We start from the raw sequence: 14,120 nt of genomic DNA on the forward strand, positions 1-14,120 counted from the left end.
CAAGAGCTCCAAGAATTAGCTTGTCAAGAATGATGAAAATATGGGAGTGACGTGAATAGCTACTGCCTGGCTACTACTAGTGCTTGTCTCACCACAGCTTCACTCTGCTGGGATACAGTGCTCATTTGCTTCTTCTCTCACCAGAAGCAACACATTAGCACCAATCACAAGGTGAGAAGCAGGTCACAGCCTGTTGGTGATCCACAGTCTTGTCCCAGATGATGCAAGGGTCTGTAGGCTTGTTGTTAACTTTTCCTGGCAGATGCCTTGAATAGCAACCAGACCAAACAGGGACATCAAGCACAGACACTCACTGCCCAACCAGAAACAGTCAGGAACTAATGAACTCTGCTCTTTCTCTCAACAGGAGTGGAATATAAGCACAAATTCCAAGTTGTCACCTATGAAACAATTATTAGGCTTTCTGGTGATTAGAAGTCTCCAGGAAATAATGACCCTGTGCTCCTTTTCTCACCAGGAGAAAACAGAAGCACTAATCCCAAGATGACTACTGACAAGCAGAATGCGGGCTCTCCAGTAACCTTTGGACTTGCAATAGATGTTTAAAGGTAAGATGAAAAAAGGGGTTAATATCCTGAGCACTGCAGTGTGTACTAAGCAGCTAGATATGAAAAGGGGGGGGGTAACTTAAGCTTTAGCTGTCTAAGTGTAGAGCCACTCATTTTAAAAGAGTAAGATAGATTAAAAATGTGTGGGCACTTTTGTACTCTAGTTCTATAGAATACAGTGGGATGGTCAATAAATTTAAATAGTTGAAAAGGAGTGATTTCACAAAATGATAATTTTGTTCTTACTAACAACAGATGGTGAAAGGAGAGAGGGAAGGAGATATGTGGTCAAATTAACATAAGGGGCAGGTAATTAGAAAGACAGTTGTGTTTAAAAACACAACAACAACACTGTGGGAGGGTGAGAACATTTTAAAAAATTATGTGTGACTCATAAAAGACACAGCTGTGGTCTGGTCTCTTTCCGAGTTTTAATGTGCAATTAAAAGAAGAATACAAGTAAAACACAATGTAAAGAAAACAAATCACAGTATACACAATAGAAGAAGGCAATAAAGTAATACAAAGTACAAGAAAGCAAAAGAAAACTAAACTTTTCCTGACAACAACTTGTGGCAGTCTGGGTGAGCTTTTCCAGTAAAGCTTTGAAATGTTTTATTTTATGCCTTAAATATAAGGTTTAGTTCCTTGCTCCACCCCCACCCCCAGTTCACAGATAATTGACTTGTTCTAATTTCTGTGTGATTCCTTAATTGACCTGCTCTAATTTCTGTGTGACTCACAAGAGACACAGCTGTGGTCTCTTTCCAAGTTTAAATATGCAATTAAAAGCAGAATACCAACAAAACACGGTATAAAGAAAACAAATCACAGTATACAAAATAGAAGAAGGCAATAAAGTAATACAAAATACAAGAAACCAAAAGCAAACTATCCTTTCTCTCACAGCAAGTTGTGGCAGAGTATGGGTGAGCTTTTCCAGTAAAGTTATGTGCGTTCAACTTATACAACTCTACCATGTTCACCATATTGATCACTGCTATAGTAGCCTTAGCTATATAGGTAGATTACCATTAGCTATATGGGTAGATTACCATGGCTAACTACATTGGAAGGTGAAAGGAGAAGAGTCCAGGAGCTCCTGGAGAATGGTCTTAGCAAAGCTTGATCTGGACCTAGAGAAGTAATCAAGCTTATAGTGCCTTGTAAAAGTATGTATAGAGGACCAAGTAGTAGCTTCTAGATTACTTCTACAATTCAACCCTTTCCCAAAAGCTATAGATGAAGCCAAGGCCCTGGTAGAGTGGACCTTGACCCTGCCAGGAATAAAATTGTTATGGTGAGTATAAGAAAAGGTAATAGCCTTAAATAACCATTTAGAAATAGTTCATTTTGATACAGGTTGCCCCTTTTTCTTACGTTCACAAGTAATGGACAATTAATCCAAAGATCTGAAAGATTTAGTTTTGTAAGGATAGTGCTCGAGTTGTCAGTGGACATCCTAGGTATGGAGTATCCTTTCTCCTTCATTTTTAGATTCAGGAAAGAAAATGGGGAGATGGAGCATTTGGTTTAAAGTTAAATCAGATACAATTTTAGCCATACAAGAAGGATTAGTTCTCAATGAAACCCTGTTGCTATGGAAAATGAGATAGGGTTGACTCACCACAAGAGCTTGCAACTCAGATACCCTTCTTGCAGAGGTCAAAGCAATCAGTAAAACTGTTTTCCATGTTAAGAACCTTAAGTCAGCCAGATTAGCTGATTCAAATGGAGCAAGTGATAGCTTCTCTAACACAAAATTAAGATTCCAAGAAGGGGCCACGGCTTTTCTTGGAGGCCTCTTATGTAAACTCCTTTCAAAAACATTTTGACATGAAATGGCATTGAAAGAGGAGGATCCATGGGCACATATGCTGAAATGGCCAATAAATGAACCTTGACAGAGGAATAAGAAAGGCCATAAGGCAGTAACACACACATATTGTAAAACCAGAGAACAACTAGCCCTGAATGGATGATGGTTTGTTGTAGGTACCAACTAGAAAATCCTTTCCATTTGCTAATATATGATTTTCTAGTAGCAGGCTTTCCTGTCTGCATTAGTACCTGCTGCACGTCCTCAGTAAACAAGTGCATAAAAGAAATTAAGGCTCTATCATCCAGGGATTAAACTGAAGATGATTGATGTCCGAGTGTATCAAAGACCCTTGTTCTTGTGTAAGGAAGCTTGTGGTCATTGCCCCTGGCCATTTCCAAAAGAAGGGAGAAACACGGTTACCAGAAGGGAGTCACCACAATGATTTTGGGATTCCTTCTCAATCTTTGGAATTACCCTGAATATTAGTGGAAAGGGTCGGAAAGCATAGAGGAATGGTCCTGTCCAAAGAAAAGACAATGCATGATTCTTGCTAGTTGATTATTCAGAGAGGAGACAAAGAGATCTACTTGTGGAACTCACAATGGATAGATCAAATCTCGGAAGACCCCCTGATCTAGTTTCCATTTGTGAGTGTGTGCCCTGGTCCTGCTCAGCTTGTCTGCTACACAGTTTTGCTCTGATGGAATATAGGATGCCTGCAGAGTGAGATTGTGCTGTGGAGCTGTACCCCAAGCTAACATGGATAGTCTATAAAGGGGGTATGATCTGGTTTCCTCTTGCTTGTTGATGTACCACATGACTATGGTATTGTCTGTCAACATTTGAAGAGGTCCCAGTGCCCAAAGATGGCTCAAAGAGTTTATTGCCTTGACAATGGGAAGCATCTCATTGAAGTTCATGTGCTTGCATCTGTACTTGGTGTCCCACATCCCCTACACTTTTATGTCTCCTGAAACTGCTCCTCAAGCAAAGTCTCAAGTGTCTATGGTGACTGACTGCTTTGGAGCATGGAGGGAAAGGGGAGACCTGGATTTAAGGATATCTGTTGTCTCCACCAAAAGATTTTCTTCCAACAAATCCCAGCACTGGGATTTTAAAAGATAATGGGTGTTGATACTGGAACCAAAGAGATTTCAGATACCACTGTATCTAGCTCATTTGGAATCTTGCTAGAGGTATCATGAGAATTAGAGTGATTGAAGAAAGACCTTAGAAATAAATCTAAATAAAAATCTTTTTTTTTTCCTGTGGAAGAAAAGCTCTTTGAACTGAGGTGTCTAGCTGATGTCCCAGGAACACAATCCTGTGTGAGGGACTCAAGAAAAACTTTGGAATTTTCTCTTGGACTCCCAGCTTGTGTAAGATTTCTCAACCAAGGGAGAGATTCCTGACACTTTAAAAAATACTCTGCAAAGATAAGCAATTCATCTAAATAAGGAAAAATGTGGATACCTTGTTGCCTGCTATGCGTTATAAATGGAGCTAGATACTTTGTGGACCCTTTTGGAGCAGTGGATAGTCCAAAGGGTAAAGCAGAGAACTGATAATGTGATTCAGACACATAAAAACCTTAAGAAATGCCTAACATCTGGATGAATATGGATATGATGGTAAGCATCTTTTGATTCTAGTGTTTCCAGGAAGCTTGAAAGAAAAAGAAGAGGTAACAGGTTGTGAAGTGATGTAATTTTGAACTTGGGCACTATCGCAACAAGTTTAGGAAAGAAAGATCCAGAACTGGGGTCCAAGCATTATTTTTCTTTTTTCACTTTATACATCTTTGAATAAAAAACCCTTCCTTACCTGGGAAGAAGGAAGTGGTTCCACTACTCCTTGGGACAGAATGTGATGAAGAACAGATGTTAACAAAGAGTCTGATCGGGAAGATAAAGAATGAGCCCCCCTGTAAAGGAGGAATTTCTTTCCACAGCAATCTGTAGCCTTGATGAATGATTTCAGAATCCATTTGTCTGGGGCAATCTGATGCCACAGATAAATATAGAGATTCAGACTTTCTAGAAGGAAAAAAGTGCCCAGGGTGGAAGGGGGTGACAAGGTCTCTTGAATAGCTAGTCAGACTTCTTGGGCAGTCCTTGGTTTTGCGAGGTTTGAGACTTCTTTTTGGAACCCTCCTGCCATTTCTTCTCAAACGTCTGTTTACCTGAATTTTGTTGAGACTGTTTATTCTGTTTTTTTTTTTTTTTTTTTTTTTGCCAAAACTGAATGAGAAGATAGAAAACTCTTGAACAATTTGAAAAAGGTGGGATAAAAAATCTTAGAGATTCCCTGGATCAGCATACCCCTTTCATCATACTTTTGATCACCTTTGCAGTAGAGGGTCCAAACTTTAAATCTCTATCTAAGGGAGAATTTAAAATCTCATTTTTAGAATCATCTGGGAAGTTCTGAAAATGTAGCCATGTAAACAATACCAGTGGCCATAGCCCTGAAAGACATATCAGCAGAGTCAAGCACACTGCAAACAATGACCTGTACAATAAAATAAACTAAATTATTTAAAGTAGATTATCCTCGCAAGAAGAAACTTCAGATAAAACATTCCTCATACTTTTAAAACTTGTCGGAACAAATTTTAACATATGAGCCTGACAATTCAAAATTCTTAAAATCAAAGTTGCAGAAGTATACAATTTTTCCATACCTTTCAATAATTTTGCATCCCTTATCAGAAGGAGTAGGATTGGAATTAATTAAGTGTTTAGCAGCAGTGGGATCAACTAAAGCTATTGCTGCTAGGTCAGGTTTGGGAATAGTGTATACAATTTTAAAAGAATGAAGAACTTTATACACCCCATCTGATTGTTTAGGGGACAGCTGGCTGACTATCAATAAAATTAGAGGCATTAACACACACATCTTTTAAAGAAGCACAGAACAAGAGGAATGGGTGTGGGTTCTAGAAAACCCTTCTGTAAAATATCATGGTATTTTCTGAGGAACTGAGAAACCTCAGTGTTCTCCCACAGTCTCGGAGAAAACTAAACCTCACAGGGAGAATCAGACACTGAGCTCTCCTCTGAGTCTAAATCAGTAATCTGAGGAAGAACTCTGTATTCATTTTTGTATCTTCCTGTTCAGATTTAGAAATTTGAATCTCTTTAGAAAAAGAGGATTAGCTCTTTCTTTTATCGGAAACTACTTTACAAGGAGGATCAATAACCTGAATTAAACTCTAAGCCAAAGCAAGTGAACTACTCCTATTCAAAGAAATTTGAGGAAGACTTAATACATGCTTGGTTTTCTGTTTCCTTTTGACAGAAAAAATTAGGCTAACCAGCAATGGGCAAGCATTCTGATACAACAAGGAAACCTTCCCTGTTCTCTTTTCCCAGAACCAACAAGAGTGGGTCTCCCTTGACCACTGAGGGGACTCCGACAGCCACAGAGGATGTGGCTAATCACTGGTCCACAGTGGCTGTAGGTGCTGAACCAAAGAGACCCATGGCAAAAGATGAGTGGTCTGAGGTACAACTACTGGTCACAGCAGAGTCACTCACCTGTGACTGAGGCAAATTGCTGTGGTGGCAAAGGCTGTTTACTTAACTTTTTATTTTTGTGGCTGTTAGAAGGACCAATCATGGAGCCGGTAGTCCATTCCACGGTCAAGCCAAAAATGATGCCTCATTCCTGGGAACACAAACAGTAGTTGCCAGTAAAAATATTACCAGTCCACAAAAGTTACTTTTTGACTGAAAAAACACCGTAAAAAGCACTTTAAAACACTATGCCAGCCCCATAAAAAATGAATATCATTTCTGCAGGGAAAAAAATGTTTTCAGTTACTTTACACTACTTTTAAACTGAGAGAAAAAATGAGTGCTCAGTTTAAAAGTATGTTCCAGTCTCAAGACAGTCCATTAAAAGAAAACAGTTCAAGTGTTAAAATAACTTTCCTGAAGAGGATAGTTATAAAACATCAACAAAATTAAGAAAACCGATTTTTTTTCCCAAAGGGAATTTATCCGCCCAGCAATAGAAAGTACAAGCTGACTGTCAATCCTCAAATGTCTCAGAAGACTGTACTCAGTAGAGCTCTGAAGGGCTTTGTGTCTAAACTTGCCTTTTAGTCAGCTCAGCTTCAGCTGCTTGACAGTTTGGGTACATGGAAGTACCCTGAAGCTTTGGAAGTTGGTCAGCTGTTATATCCTTGGCAGGATATAATCCATATAGCTAAAGAAAAGAATGAATGTTTCCTTCTTAGCACTTCCTTATTGTGTGGCTCCATTAAATTTAACATATTCACTTCTACCCCTAAACAAATATTTTTCTTAGTAATAACACAGTCAGTTGAAAATAAATGTTGACAGTGCTAATGTAACTGGCCCAGGTCTGTAGGCATTGTTTCCAACAGTATGAAGGCTTGAATAGTTTTCATACAGCATAAAGGTTCTGCTCCATGTGGCAGTATAGCAGGTAGCCAAGAAGGAGAAAGGCATAGCCAGATGCATTCATTACATACACTGTCTAGGTCCATCCATTGTGGCTGATAATACAGGACTGGCCTAACACGGAGAGTGGTAGACTGAAATACATCAGGACAGTGATACTATCTGATTCTATATATGGAACTAGTTGTATTTATTGAATCAGTGTAATTTTAATGTGTTAAGCTCAACAAAATAAGTCACAAAGTGAATGTCTACATCAGTCTGCATATGTACCAATGCTACTCCTCAGAACGTGCTAAACTAAAAGAAAAAAATATATATTGATGTTAGTCATGCTCAACCAATCTCATGAAATGATGAAAACTGTGTGTGTGTGTGTGTGTGTGTGTGTGTGTGTGTGTGTGTGTGTGTGTGTGTGTGTGTGTGTGTGTGTATAGACAGACAGATTGTTACAGATATATATATATATATATATATATATATATATATATATATATATATAGGGAAAGAGAGAGAGATGAAGATGAGTTTGGGTGTTTCAACATCAAAGCAGTCAATTATTTCCTACTTACCTTAAAATATATATTAGAAGGAAAGGTACTGAAATTACAAAACTGTTTTTTCTATTCAAGTCAAGAGCAGAGCTGATGCAGAATGCTCAAAAGGCAACTTATTAGATGGTATGATGCAAAATAAAAGTGCAAGGACAGAGCTTTTAGCTGTCTGGGTGCCATGGCATGCATTATTTCATTTTTAGACTTCAGCATGTTAGCTGTGAAAGCAAAGTTACATTCAAGAATCCTGCCATGCATATTATAGCACAATAATTGAATTTAGCTATAAGTTCTGTCTGGCTTTTAATATAGCAGACACTGAAGGTTATGCATTTCTACATTGTAGACTAATATTAATATTCAGCAAGCAAGGCTACACTCATTTTCATTTTGGGTCTCAAACCATAAATAATGAAATGTTTCCCAACCTCCTTGTCATTAGTTATTACCCAGTATCACTCAGGCCATTTCCCTGTGAAAATATAATCTTTCATTAATAATAAGCCATTTTTCCAAATTCCCAGGCATTCAGCATTTATATAGAGGTTGATGAAACAGTAATTTCTGCAATTCTTCTGCCTTTGCTCCTTTTCTTTGTACATACCATTTCAGTCCATGTGCTACACTATTTTATGTAGAAAATTACTTCTTTTTTATGTCCTTCTGACACAAAAGTGAATTTTAATTTCAAATAGTATAAGATTTTGAGGTCATGTGACAGAATCACTGCAAGCACTTCACAAATGGGGGCAAGAGAGCAAAATACACACAGATAAAATACATTCATGCAGATATTTAGCAAAGTCAGGTTATTTCTGTTGGTTAATGAAAAAAAAACGATTAATTGAGCTGAAAGGAGTGCAGAAAGATAAGATGCACTGTAAAGCTTTTGCACGTGTTGTGAAGGTCAAAATCAAAAGTTACACTGTACATTCTTACTTTAAGAAACCAGTTACAGTGAAGTTGACCATGTTATTACAACAAAAATGCTGTATAATAAATCACCCCTAAGAATTCAGTTACATTATACTAAAATATATAGCATTAAATGGTAAAATGAAATGGTGATTATAAAAATAAAATAATATTCATAAAATGTATAGAACATGTTGTTAAGTATCAGTTATAGGATGGGTGGTCACAATTTGACACCCTAGAGACCATAGTCTGTCAGACTACAAATTGTCTACTGCTGAATTGTATGTTTAATATATGGTAAGATAGATGGCTAATTTAAGACAGTTACGTAACAGTCTGGATTAAAAGAAGAGTGAGAAAGTCAATTTACTGGTGCAGAATGCAGTAGTCTGTCTGCCCCACTGCTATCCTATGTCAGAAATGAAGCTGCAAAGCCGCACAGAGAATAATATCAAATACTTAAGAGTTCAGGCCATCAGAGAGCCCTGTGTGTACTGGTCTTCCTTGATCAGTGTAACAACAGTGCATGAGAAATTATCTGGTATGTAAACTATTATACATGGACACTGATGACATATTATGTTTTTCCATCTATGCATGCATGATAAAAATATACAGACAGTCTTGAAATTAATAAAACAGGAGCTTTGCATGGAATACATTCTGTGCATATTTGTTCTGCTGAATGATTTTGTCACCTCACATTTTCTCACTAAGCCCAGTGCCTTCTGAAAACATGCCATTGTGATGGTTATATACTAATCTCTAGACTTTATAGATATGAAAGGCAGATTGTTTGTGAAAGAACATGCTGGTAGCTTTAAATCTAAAAGATGGCCCTTCAAGGGAGCAGCTGATTTGTGACAGCATCCGATAATGAAAGCAGCCCCTTCAGCAATGCTTGGGAGTACTGCTCAAAGTTAGGTAAGCTGTGCATCCATAAAAGAACTAAGTAAGCACAAAAAGGACATGAAATATTTTTTTCTTTAAAGACTTGAGATGATAACCTGAACAATGCATAGGTACTGGATGGCTAAGATATTGTTCTCATCTCATAATAGGGCATTTGTTCCTTAAAAGTAAAATTTAGAGAAGAGGGACACTGAGCTAGGTGGCTGCGGAATTTCAGCCACAACAAATGCTTACCTTACATAAAATGCATTAAAAGTGCAACAGAGTAGTTTGAATATTAAATTACAGAAAACTAACATACGGAAAGCACTTATAAAGATGGTTATTTATTTACTTAATACATTTATTAACCAAGTAGGTGTATGGTCAGTCTGACCCTTTTCAGCCATGACTCAGCTTACACAGTGATATTTATTTATTTACTTATCCATCCTTTATTGACTAAATTAGTCCCACTAGGCTAGCAGCCTCTTTTCAGGGCAGGGAAATTTGGCTAGGGCATCAGGAAACTTCCCCTGCTCTTCTCAATAGGTGCCATGGGATCTTTTACATCCACCTGAGTTACCACCAACTCAGGCAGATAGGGCCTCTGAAGGACGAATAGTAATTTGACAAGAACATACACTTCAACATTAAAGCAAGCATTTTAACAGAAAATAGTTGCAAAAATAAAACAAGCATTAATAATATTTTACTGTAAAGCACTATATGCCTTGAGAATGACATACATTCATAATATAACTGTCTGCCCCAACAATCAATATACTATTAACAATCATTACATAGAGTATTCAGTTACATTTGGTGGGATACAGAGCATTACTGAGCCTGAAAAAGGTTGTAAAGTTAGAAGAAGAGACGCATATTATGTTCAGAATGTGTTGGGCTGAAATGGAGTGGCAGATTAGTTGTAAAGTGTTGAATCATTGACAATACTGAGGTAAATGGCACAGTAAATGGTTGTGGTATGTCAGGTAGGGGAATAAGAGAAACAAATGCATTATATAGAGGCTGTGAAGAGATCCAGTAGAGTTTTTTAAATCATATGAGGATAGGCTGTGAGGGGATGTTGAGGGGAACTGAGTTCCTTATGGAAGGTCCAGGTCTTAGAAGGCTTATTCAATAGTGTTGATAGAGAACTGATAGTGAACTGGTGACCTTGAAGGGACACTGATGCAGGGGTGTAGTTTCTTAGAGGGTAAAAAATATTGCATGGTAATAATTTACTTGCTAATGGGGACAAAAGTTGTCAAACAAGGTGTAGAGGGTGGTAGCCAGTAGGTTTGTTGCCAAAGAGCAATAACACGTGTGTGTTATCCATGGTTAGAAGCTGGCAGTGCAGTCTGGAAGCTGGTACAGTGATTAGCCTGCCAACTGGGCAGAAGATTAAGCCTATGAGTTTTTAATAAGCTGTTTTCTGTAGTCCAGGGTTTCATTCTCTTACTCTTCATTTGCATTCTATGTAACTCTGAGCAAGTCACTTGCCAGACACTGCTCAAGGACAACTAGGGAATTGAGTTAATCTCTGCAATGGTCTCCTGAACTGCATGTCTAGTGACTACTATGAACTATGAGTTAATGAGAAAGGCTTTTAAACTTAAATAGCTTTGTTATCCATGACATACTTACGTAGAAAATGGAAGCTGAACATTGAAACATGCACTAGTAACTCCTGAGGGTTTCCCTGACCCACCTGCTACATGTAGACACTGTTTTTTTTTTTCAGGGGGGATCAGCACTAAGGAGGAAAGTTGCAGGAGTGGTAAAAGAGGTAAAAGAGGTTGGAGGGGGGAAAACAGAAGGCTTAATGATATAAAATGTAATGGGTGGTTTATATTTCTGAATTAAGAAAACTATTATTTCAAAACAACAGTACACATTTGTTTTGGTAAGACTGGTTTAACAATGCCTTTCTGTTATGAAGGAATTGAATGTTTGGTAATACAAGACATGCAGTTCCTAAAATCAATATTACAGTGCTAAACTAAAACCTTGGCCAAATGCAAGCATTGCGTAATATTAAAGAGACACTGCTGACCATAAGATATAAAACAGCGCTGGTACAGAAACATGACAGAGGCAATAAAACACAAAAACAAAAAACTTTAATAAAATCAGGTAAGCGCTTTCTCACCAAAAGGTGCTTCTTCAGGCCATGATGAATGAAAACACACACAAGTAATATAAAGAAATTCAAAATTGTTCCAACCAGTTACAAAATACTTCTCATTAAAAACATCCACTCAGATTAACAAAACAATAACTTTGCTTACATCGTCTAGGTAAATGCCTAGGCTTCAAAACTGGCCTTAAAGAGACCCTCCCATTCAAGCCTGGTAACTTATCTGCTTGGAGCTTAATAATCCAATGTAGCTCCCTCTTTTCTGTATGGTTGATAAAGTCACCCAAACTTGCATGCTGTCTGGTGGTTTGGATAATCATAAAAATAAAAGTGTGTGTTTGACCATTGTCTGTTGCATGTTTCACTAAAGCATTCCTACTGTCACCAATGCATATATTATACAACTGTTCCCTTATCTGGTCCACAAACGGGTGGTTTGTCTTGCCCACATAAAAACTGGCACCAGACATAGCATGTTAGAGCACATCAGAAGTACGGCAATCAGCTGTAACATTAAATCTAAAGACAGAGCCTGCATTGGGATGAGTAAACATGTTAGGCATATTTATTTAGATGGAAAAGCTACATCTATTGCATCAGTGTGTGCCAAGGTCCCCATTAGAATGTGTTGAGGGTATATAATTCATCCTCTAACATAACTGTCATTTTAAAGACTTCTTATTCTTATATCAAAGACATGGTCTATCACCTACTAAACTCTTAATATTATCATTGGTCTGTAAAATGGACCAATTGGATTCAATAACATTCCATACAACTCATATATCACTGCATAGAATAGAGAAATGGGAATAAACCCTCTCTTCAACGCCCCTGATCTATCCAGTTCAGCAATATGTGAGGGTCCTACAGTATGTCTCCAGTGATATCTGAGAAATAGGGTCTCACTCTGCCAGATCTAAGACTTGGGATCTCACTGCACATGTTCTCCACCTCTCTAGCTCTATAATCCCTATCTTTGAGCTCACCTCTCAGCTTTAACAAATCCCTCAGAAATCCTTCATCAGAATTATTTACTCTGGAGATCCGCATCCCCTGCCCCTTAAGAATGTTCCTATAAATATGGGAGGGGTGCATACTGTGCCGCTGCAGCACGGCATTCTTCCTTCAGGGTTTCCTATAAAGCCCTGTAATAAATGCCCCATTAATATCCTTAGAAATATATACATCCAGAAATTCTATGGATTCCTTTGAACAGTGAAATGTAAACTTTAAAAAGGAAGTGGCTGTATGTAGATATGCTACAAACTGCTTCAACTGCTCAACAGTACCATCCCAAAACAAGTAAGTGTCATCCACAAACCTCCTGTAAAAGGCGATATTAGCCACATAACTATTCCCTTTTAATACAAATTATTGTTCCCAATACGCTAGGACCATACTGCTGTAGCTATTAGCACATGATGTGCCCATAGCTACGCCGGTCCTCTGTATATAGTAGGAATTCTCAAACATAAAAGCATTGTTGTCAAAAAACACTTCCAGGAATAGACAAATCAAATCAATCTGTTGGATATCATAGGTGCTGTGTATGCTGAGAAAGGCCTTACTCATTTCTATCCCTTCTAAATTAGGAATCACAGTAAATAGCAATTCTTTATCTAGAGCAACTATACAGCAATCTTTCAGAGCAAAATCATTGTTTGCTAAAACATATAGGTCCTGTAAAAATTGGACTGTGTACACACTAAACAAAGCAATCCTCAGTTGTTTCTCCGCATATATGGAGAAGCATACCTCTCAACTGTACAGGTTTTCACGGACTGTCCAGATTTTTGCCTCATATCTTTGGTCCATTTTTCATAAAATTGTGGTTTTCTGGTAAAGTAGCAGCAAATCATTAAAGACTGAACTTAGAAAATAATGACAGACATTTGAGTTTCAGACCTCATACCCTTCATAAAAATTAATGCTGATGCACAACCTATTATTCTATCAAGTTTCTAAGTTTGTAAGAGCAATATTTAAAAATTGTCTCTATTTTTGGGCCTTTGTCCCACTTTTATGATAGGATCATAGGAAGTTACTAGGCTATTGGCCCTGAGGCCCTTACAAGCCTAGCCAAGAATTTAGCCCATGTTCCAACAACTCAGCAGCCTATGCCACTGTGCAGCTGGGACATAGGTGAAATCCCAGGGGTGTATTTTCCGTTCCCCATCCAGTTATCCAGGTTGCGCTTAAAAAGGTTTAATGAGGTACTCTGCTTTACGTGAAGAGGGAGTGTATTCCACAAAAGGGGGAGTCTCTGGGACACAAATTTGTCCCAGCAACAAGTCCTATTAATGTCACAGACCAGGTTGAGGTCTCGCGTGTGGGTTACTCGAGTGGAGCTTGACTTGCAGATATGCAGCAATCCCATCAGGGCGGGGTCTGAGATTGCTTTGTATGCCAGACAGAAGTCACCTCTGAGGAATCTGTAGGAAACTGAGTACAGGGACAGTGCTTTTAGCCTATCTTTGTAGAGTAGATGTTTGAGGCCCTGGATACTCCGGGTGAGGAATCTCTGTGGTCTCTCAAGCTGCTGCATGTCTTTGTGAGGAACATGCCAAAAGGGGCATTGTATTCAATAATCGGTCTTTTAAAGGAAGAATACAGGGATGTTATGACCAACTTGTCCCTGGATGAGGTACCCTTACTAATGAGGTGGGTCATGTAGAAAGCTTTCCGTACAATGGATGCAATATGGTGGTCAAAAGTCAGTTTGCTATCAATCTGGGTTCCCAAGACCCTCACAAATGATTGTGTGCTTAGTGCTTTATTATCAATGTGATA

The sequence above is a fragment of the Protopterus annectens genome, chromosome 3.part0 (genome assembly GCF_019279795.1).
Source record: "Protopterus annectens isolate FY-2018-M chromosome 3.part0, PAN1.0, whole genome shotgun sequence".
Lineage (NCBI taxonomy): Eukaryota > Metazoa > Chordata > Ceratodontiformes > Protopteridae > Protopterus > Protopterus annectens.